The following is a 9,742-nucleotide window of genomic DNA, read 5'->3' as shown; positions in this document are numbered from 1 at the left end:
CATTGCTTTTATTTATTTATTTGTTTTACATTTACATGTTTAAATTTGAAATAAAATTGTTATAACACTATTTTTCAGTAAAGCTTTTCAGTTTTGATCATATAGGTTTTACACATACATGTTTTGCATATGTTTTTTCATTAGGTTTATTCCTAAATTGTTTATATATTTGCTACTACTATAAAGGAGAAGAGTTCAGTGACTGCTTATCAAAGTATTGATTTTGTGGTATTACCTTGGTCCTGAATTCCCATATTAATTCTAAGAGTTTGAGGTTGTTTTCCACATTTAAAAGATCATTCCATATTGTCTACCAATAAGATAATTTTATTTCCTTCCCAATACTTAAATCTTTCACTTCTGTTTTGGATCTTATTATATTGGTAAAAACTTATTTTTATTAAAAAACTTTCTTTAACATTTATTTATTTTGAAAGAGAAAGAGAGAGTGCGAGCAGAGGCAGGGCAGAGAGAGAGGGAGACACAAAATCCAAAGCAGGCTTCAGGCTCTGAGCTGTCAGCATGGGGCCCGACGCGAGGCTCGGACTCACGAACCATGAGATCATGGTTGGCCAAAGTTGGATGCTTAACCAACTGAGCCACCCAGGCGCCTCTGCAAAAACTTCTAAAACAGCATTAAATAATAGCTTCACTATAGGTATGCTTGTTTTTTTTTTTTAGTCTTATTTTATTTTATTATTTTTTTAATGTTTATTTATTTATTTTGACAGAGAGCATGTGTGTGTGCACAAATGGGGGTGTAGGGCAGAGAGAGGAGAGAGAGAGAGAATCCCAAGCAGGCTCTGGTCTGAAAACCCCTGACTCAGGGCTCAATCTCATGAACCTGATATCATGACTTGAGTGGAAATCAAGAGTCCAAGCTTAACAGACTGAGCCACCCAGGTGCCCCTTTTCTTATTTTAATGAGAATGTCTTTAAATGTTTTATTGTTAAAGAATGTTTCTATATACCTGAGAGAGAGAGACTCTCAAAAGAAATATTTGGTTATTTGTAGTTTTCTAATACTTTTTAAAAATTTCTTATTTTGAGATAATTATAGATTCACAGAATTTTGCAAAGACAGTAGAGAGGTATCTGTTTACTTTTCACCCAGTTCCCCGATGGTGACATCTTATGTAACTACAGGACAATAGCAAAAGCAGAAAACTGACATTGGTACAATGTGTGTGTCTACTTCTATAGTCATTTGATCCACTTGTGTAGCCACCATTGCAAGCAAGATACAGAACTGTTTCTTCACCACAAAGACATTCCCCATGCCATTCCTTTATGGTCATCTTTCCTCTTTCCAGTACCATCCCTAACCCCTGGCAACCACTGATCAGTTCTCCGTCTCTCTTTCTATTTTTGTTTGTTTGTTTATGTTTTTATTTTATTTTTGAGAGAGAGAGAGAGAGCATAAGTGGGTAAGGGGCAGAGAGAGAGGGAGACACAGAACCTGAAGCAGGCTCCAGGCTCTGAGCTGTCAGCACAGAGCCTGATGTGGGGCTTGAACTCATGGTTGGTGAGATCGTGACCTGAGCCAAAGTCGGAGGCTTAACTGATTGAGCCACCCAGGCGCCCCTCTCTGTATTTTTTTATTTTGAAAATATGGTAGTATCAAATAATATGTAACCTTTTCAAATTGGCTCTTTCAGCATATTGCCTGGAGGTCCATTCAAGTTGGTGTATCAATAGTTTGTTCCTTTTTATTACCAGGTGGTATTCCATAGTACAGATGTACCAACTTTTGTTTTGTGTTGTTTTTTATTATTTATTTATTTATTTATTTATTTATTTATTTATTTATTTTAAACGTTTATTTATTTTTGAGACAGAGAGAGACAGAGTATGAATGGGGGAGGGTCAGAGAGAGAGGAAGACACAGAATCCGAAGCAGGCTCCAGGCTCTGAGCTGTCAGCACAGAGCCCCACACGGGGCTCAAACTCACAGACCGTGAGATCATGACCTGAGCTGAAATCGGACGCTTAACCGACTGAGCCACCCAGGTGCCCCTTGCGTTGTTTTTTAAATATGGAAGACTTTATGAATTTGCAAGCCTCCTTGTGCAGGGACCATGTTAATCTTCTCTGTATTGTTCCCATTTTAGTATATGTGCTGCCGAAGTGAGCACTGTACCACAGTTTTTTTAAACCAGTCACCTATTATAGAACATTTTGTTTCCAGTTTTTGTCTATTACAAAAACCTGCTCTGACCAATCATGCAGAAGCTTTTACAAGGATATATGCTTCATTTCTCTGAGATAAATGTCCAGGAATAGGATTGCTGGGTCATACTGGTAATCATGTATGGTTACCATGCTGGTTAAGTGAATGTTTATTTTTTAAAGAAATTCACAAATTATTTTCCAGGATGCAGTTTCTCTGTATATTCACTAGAATTTGATATTGTCACTGTTTTTAATTTTAGATTCTAACATAATTTTTTAAATAGTGATAGTTTTATCAAATACATCTTTTGGCATTTATTGAAATAATTTCATGGTATTTCTTATTGGTTTTCTTGATGAATTATATTATTTTATCCTTAAATATACATATATTTTTTTTCCCTTCAATGTTGCATTTTACTTTTGGCGGGGGTAGATAATAGGAGAAGGAAGAAGAGGGGGAAACAGGGTCTCACTGGAATCTCCAAAGTGTATGAGACTGGTAATATAAAGATGGGAGGAGATGGCCAGGCAGATTGGATGGGAGGCCTCAAGATTCTTTTTTCTACTGATTTCTATACTCTAATGAAAATGATATGACATATATGTAAATGCCTAAAACATGGTATTTGGTAAATGTCAGTTGCTTTTCCTAGCAGAGTTCTCCACAGGCTAGGTTGTACCTAGATGTCATCATCCTTCTCCATCCAGGGAAAGAAGCTCACCTAGAAAACCAGGTCACTAAAAGTACAGTAGTTCGGACGATGCATTTGGCTAATGGGCTCAGTGCAGGGTCTCACTGTCACTCCATCCTCCCCACTCCACTCTGCCAGGGATGGGCTGAGAGTAGTTTCCCAAATGGCTTCCCTGGGGCCTTGTCAGCTTTTCCCCAGAAGATTCCAAGTGGAGGGCTGTGGGTTGCAACTCTCCAGTGTATAGTCCTCTCCTTCACTTGTACAGAGAGAAGCAGACACATGTGCTGATTTTGCTGGCTGTCTTCAGGATCTCAACAGCCTTGCTGGGCTCAATATCTTAGAAATCCACATCATTCACAGCTAGGGTTTGGTCTCTTTTCTGAAGTCCTGTTCAGTGTGCATCAAGGTCAGGAATCATCTTGAAAAGAAGTCACCTAGCTGGGAGGCCCTTCCTCTTTGGATGTTAAGTCCCAGCTGAGCTCCAGGGGGCTTTGTCAGTGTGAGGACTGGGGGCAGAAACTGTGTCTCAGCTCATCGCTGTAGTGTGTATGGTGTACCATCTTCTGAGGAGGAATTCATGCTGGGGGATTCTCACAGGCATGTAGGAAAACCGCCAGGTAGTCATCATGAAGAATCTGGCTGTCCATCTCCAAAGCCCCATCAGCAGGCCTCAGCCACTTCAAGCTCTGCTCACTGCTTTAATGGTAAAAATATCAAACAGTTCAAAAAGGGACACAAGGAAAAGTAAGTCTCTTCCCATTGCTATCACTGAAACAATCACCTTACCTGTTCTTGTGTTTTCATCTAGGGACTATACATATTTGTATTTATATATTAGTTTTATTTAGATAAAGTTGACAGAGTAAGTTTAACAAGTATAACGTGTTGATTTCATACTTAGGTATTGTGAAATGATTACTACAGTAGTATTAGTGAACAGCTCTATCACCTTACATAATTACTTTTTTGTGGTGAGAACATTTAAGATCTAGTCTCTTAGCAACTTTCAACTATATAATACAGAATTGTTAACTATAACCACCATGCTGTATATTAGATCCCCACAACTTAAAACTGGATGTTTGTACCCTTTGATAAACATCTCCCCGTATCCCCCACCCTCTGGCATTTAGCATTCTACTCTCTGTTTCTATGAGTTATGAGTTTATATTCTGCATATAAGTGATATCACACAGTATTTATTTTTCTCTGACTTATTTCACTTAGCATAATGCCCTCAGGGTATATCCTTGTTGTCATAAGTGGCAGGATTTCTTTCTCCTGCATGACTAAATATTATTCTTATTTGTATGAAATATATATATATATAATATACATTATTCTTATTTGTAGGAGATATATATATGTATATATACACATATATGTACACATATATACATATGTACACAGACATACTTACATATACGTACACACATATACATATGTATATACATATATATGTATATACATGTGTATGTATATGTATATATCTCATATATCACTATATATGAGAATATATATACTCATATAGATATGAATACCTGTATCTATAGATATCTCAAAACTTCTTTATTCACTCATCTATTGATGTGTTTTCTTGTTACTAATTAGTATCCTTTCATTTCAGTTTAAAGGACTCCTTTCAGCATTTCTTATAAGGCAGGTCTTCCTTAGCTTTTGTTTTTCTGGAAAATTCTTTATTTCTTCTTCATTTCTGAAGGATAACTTTGCCAAATAGAGTACTCTTGGTTGGCAGGTTTTTTTCTTTTAGCAGTTTGAATATATCATCTCATTCTCTCTGAGGCTGTGAGGTTTCTGCTGAGATTCTGACTGCCTTATGGGGGAGGTTCCTTGTATGTTATAAGCTTCTTTTCTCTTCCTGCTTTTAAATTTTTTTTTTCCAACGTTTATTTATTTTTGGGACAGAGAGAGACAGAGCATGAATGGGGGAGGGGCAGAGAGAGAGGGAGACACTGAATCGGAAACAGGCTCCAGGCTCTGAGCCATCAGCCCAGAGCCTGACGCGGGAATCGAACTCACGGACCGCGAGACCGTGACCGGGCTGAAGTCGGACGCTTAACCGACTGCGCCACCCAGGCGCCCCCCTCTCTTCCTGCTTTTAAGATTCCTTTTTTAACTTTGATTTTTGACAATTTTATTATAATATGTCTTGGAGAGGATCTCTTTGAGTTCATTTGGTGACCTATGAGCTTCTTGAACTTGGATATCCAAATCTTTCACCAGATTTAGACAGTTCTCAGCTATTATTTCTTTTCTATTTTTTTAAGTTTATTTATTTATTTTGAGAGAGAAAGAGAGCACAAGCACAGGAGAGAGGGAGAAAGAAGAGAATCCCAAGCAGGCTCTGTGCTGTCAGTGAAGAGCCCAACTCAGGGCTTAAACTCATGAGCCATGAGATCATGACCTGAGCCAAAATCAAGAGGCAAACACTTAACCAACTGAGCCACCCAGGCGCCCCAGCCATTATTTCTTTAAATAACCTTTCTTCTCCCTTCTCACTCTGGAACTCCAGAATTCATAAATTATTTCTTTTGATGGTTTGCCATAATTCATGTAGGCTATCTTCACTCCTTTTCATCTTTTTTATTTTGTTCTCCTCTGACTACATAATTTCAAAGTTCCTATCTTCTAACAGATTCTCTCTTCTCAATCCATCCTGCTGTTGATGTGTCTATTGCAGTTTTCATTTCATTCATTGTATTCTCCAGCTCTAGAATTTTTTGTTTGGTTCTTTTTTGTGATTTCTATCTCTTTGTTAAACTTCTCATTTTGTTCATGTACTGTTTTCTTGATTTCATCAAATTGCCTTTCTGTGTTTTCCTGTAGCTCATTGAGTTTCCCTAAAACAGGTATTTCAAATTATCTGTTGGGTAAATTGCAGGTCTCCATGTTGGGACTGAAAGATGATTGTGACTGATGATTGAGACTGAAAGACCCCCATGTCGAGACTGGTTATTGAAAGATGATTGTGATCCATGTTTCACATTCCTTGAAGTTTTATATTGCTCTCTCCATCTTTGAAAGAGCACTCACCTCCTCTAGTCTTTAATAGCTGCCTTTCCAATGCATTTAAACTTGTGTTTTTCCTCCAGCTGTACGCTAGAACTTCTTTGCTGGAAACCTGGACTTCTACAATAAGACCCTCTCAGCCATAAGTGATTGTATAAGATGCTGTTTTCCAGGGGCTCCTGGACTGTGGCTGAGAGGGGAGGGAGTTGATTCACGGGCCACTGCAGGGTCCACACTGGGACCAACGTGTGTGTGCCTATTGCCCAATGCAACATGTGGATGAGACTTTTCCCAGGTCCACTGGCCTATGGTGCTGGATCCCACAGCTCCCACAAGAGCACTTTTGTCCATGGATAGATGCTAAATTATTGTTGTTGGGGGGGGGCACAAACAAGGGATATCTTATTCAACCATGATGCTCCCTATATATTAATAGTAGTATACCATATACTCAGTTCTGCATCTTGTGTTCCCCTTAATGTCTTGGAGACCATTCCATATCAGTACATAACATCTAGCTCATTCTTTTTAACAGCTGTATAGCATCCCATTGTAAGAGTATAATATAATTAAAAAAATTTTTTTTAACTTTTATTTTATTTTTGAGAGACAGAGAGAGAGAGAGAGAGAGAGAGACAGACCATGAGCAGAGGAGGGGCAGAGAGAGGGAGACACAGAATCCGAAGCAGGCTCCAGGCCCTGAGCTGTCAGCACAGAGCCTGATGCGGGGCTCAAACCCACAAACCCTGAGATCATGACCGGAGCCAAAGTCGGACGCTCAACTGACTGAGCCATCCAGGCGCCCCAAGTATGACATAATTTAATTTATCTATTCTTTTGTATTTAAATTGAGGCATAATTGACACATGACATTGTATTAGTTTCATGTATACAACAGAATGATTCAATATCTGTATATGTTGCAAAATACCACCATGATGTCTAGTTAACATCCATCACCACATGAACTTGTTCTTTTTTGATAGACATTTAGGTTGTATCCAGTCTTTTGTAACTATTGACAATGCTGCAGTGAATACTCTGGTACACAGGTCTTTGTGTCTCTGTGTGAGCACTAATGTAAGATAAATTTCTAGCAGTGGAATTGCTAGGTCAAAAGATATATGCATTTAAATTGTAATAGCTGTCGCCAAATCGCCTTCAAAGAGACAACCATTTTGTAGTCCCACCAACAATGAATATGAATGTCTTTCTCTACAATGCACATTTTTGCCAACCTGATATCTAAAAAAAATACTATCTTGGGGTGCCTGGGTGTCTCAGTTGGTTAAACATCCAGCTCTTGATTTTGGCTCAGGTCATGATTTCATGGTTTGTGAGACTGAGCCCTACGTCGGGCTCTGTGCTGTCAGCACAAAGCCTGCTTAGGATTCTCTCTCTCTGACCCTCCCCCACTCATTGTCTCCCCCCCCTCAAATAAGTAAATATTAAAAAAAATAGTATCTCAGTTTAATTTAAATCTGCATTTCTCCTATTACGAGATGTTTGAGTATCTTTCATTTGTTTAAAAGACACTTGTATTACTTTTCTGTGAACTGTGTTCATATCTTTTGTCTATTTCGTTATTATCTTAAATTAACATTTAAGAATAAAAACACAACTGGGGTACCTGGGTGACTGAAGTGTCTGACTCTTGACCTTGGCTCAATGATCTTGCATTTTGTGAGTTCGAGTCCTGCATCAGACTCTGCGCTGATGGTGTGGAGCCTGCTTGGGATTGTGTCTCTCCTTCTCTGCCCCTCACCTGTTTGTGCTCTATCTCAAAATAAATAAATAAACTTAAAAGAAAAGAATAAAAACACAACTTTCTTATTGTCATTTGCTCAAGCACCTCCTCAAAGGCAAGAGGTCCTTTCAGTCAGGTGTTTAGTGTTCTCCACAATCACACCAACCCTTTCTTTCTTTCGAGATTTTGAAAAAATTTTATTTATTTAAGCATTTTCTAAATTTTTTTTAACGTTTATTCATTTTTGAGACAGAGAGAGACAGAGCATGAATGGGGGAAGGTCAGAGAGAGAGGGAGACACAGAATCTGAAACAGGCTCCAGGCTCTGAGCCGTCAGCACAGAGCCCGATGCGGGGCTTGAACTCACGGACCGCGAGATCATGACCTGAGCCGAAGTCGGACGCCCAACCGACTGAGCCACCCAGGCGCCCCATATTTAAGCATTTTCTATACTCATCGTGGGGCTCAAACCCATGACCCTGAGGTTAAGAGCCACACATTCCACAGACTGAGCCAGCTAGGTGTCCCCCTGCCCCCCCCCCCCACTTATAACTCATACCAACCTCCTTCCCCAATACCACTGTTTGTCTCAAGGAAGGGAACCTTTATGGTCTCTTCAACATCGCATACCCTTCCCATGAGCCTGTGTTTGCTCTCCCATCCTTCTCCTCTGGGGTGCTCTCTTCTCAGTCAAACCTGAGCAGTCCTTCTGGGCCCAACTGATTTTCACCTGTCTGGGGTGCTTTTCTGAATAACAGTGCCCATACTACCTACAGTTTCCTCTTTCCACTAACTACAGCCTATGCCGCTTGAAGGTTCGGCTTGACATCTCCCAGAGCCCAGCTTCCTTTCTGTTCATGCTCAGCGTACAGGGGTGTCAGTGCGGAAAGGGTTGTATGCACTTTTTCAGCATTTATTGAATGCACACAGGAGCCAGGCACTGTTCCAAGCACTGGGAATATGGCAGTATATGGGACAGAGCAAGGTCCCTCTTATCATGCAGCAGACATTTTAGTGTGTGTGTGGGAGGGAGGGGCTGATATACAACATACAAGGCAATAAACACACACATGCATAAGAATATCAATTAAGTGCACACAAGTAATGGGATGGTGAAGGGAGGAGGAGAAGGGTCTCTTTTGGACAAAGGGGTCAGGGGACGGATCCCCCAGGAGCTGAGTTCCCAGCATAGGCCTGACTATGAGAAGGCTGCAGCCATGTAAAGAACTTCCAAGAGCCCCCACTAAAGGCCCGGACTGTAGGGTCTGCTCTTCTAAAGACAGACAGATGCAGCCAGGTCCACAGCGTCTCTTTCTGTCACTTGACAGGAATTAAAGGCAGAAGAAGCCTACAATCCCGGTAACTTCAGGGCTGTGTGTGTGTGTGTGAGGTGTGTGAGGAGAGAACCTGCCGTCTCCTGCTTCATATCCCAGCTGAAAACTTGGGAAGATGAAATCACGCTTGACCTGGCATTAATAGAGCACCTGCTGGGGGCCAGGGGCCAATCACTCTACACCATAGAAACTTCATAGAATCTACCCAACGATCTCTTGTGGTACTTACTATTGACTTTATTTTACAGAGGAAGGCACACACCGAAGCTCGGAATATGGATGGAACCTGTTTAGGTTTGCATGGTTCAGAAAGAACTCCAGAAGTTCCTGGAGGCACATTTGTCGTGGAAGTCGGGTGGGGCTTACTGGAGCGTTCGGGGTGCACCTAGTTTCCGGAGTTTGCCCGAGGCGCCCCAACAGCGGCCCTCGGCCCCGCCCGGGTCTCGGGGCCTCGGGGCCTCAGGGGCCAAGGGGCGCGCGGCGGGCGCGCCCGGGCCGGCCGGCGGGGGGCGGGGAAGGCGCGGGGACAAAGGCCGCGGCCACCGCGCTCGGGTCGGCCGGTGCGGCGAACTCCCGCGGCCGCGCCGTAACTGGGGACTGCCGGGACGTCGCCGCGCGCCGCGATGGAGCGCCCCGGGTCGCCGCCCGGGCCCGCGCAGGCCGAGCCCGCCGGCCCGCCGCCCGCGCCGCCCCCTCCCCCGCCTCCGCCCCCGCCCCCTCTCCCCCGCCCCGCGGCGGCCGCGGCGGCTCGGCGCTCGGCGAAC

General features: G+C 42.1%; 1 non-coding gene across 1 annotated transcript; it reads right to left on the bottom strand.

Moving 5' to 3' along the window:
• Positions 1-2,029: 2,029 nt before the first annotated feature.
• On the bottom strand, positions 2,030-2,135 carry LOC115526574. The gene has a single exon (XR_003972636.1). It is a non-coding gene; the product is annotated as a U6 spliceosomal RNA (small nuclear RNA).
• Between the last annotated feature and the right edge of the window lie 7,607 nt (positions 2,136-9,742).

Source organism: Lynx canadensis, chromosome D1 (genome assembly GCF_007474595.2).
Source record: "Lynx canadensis isolate LIC74 chromosome D1, mLynCan4.pri.v2, whole genome shotgun sequence".
Classification (NCBI taxonomy): Eukaryota; Metazoa; Chordata; class Mammalia; order Carnivora; family Felidae; genus Lynx; species Lynx canadensis.
This window is presented reverse-complemented; position numbering and strand designations above follow the sequence as displayed.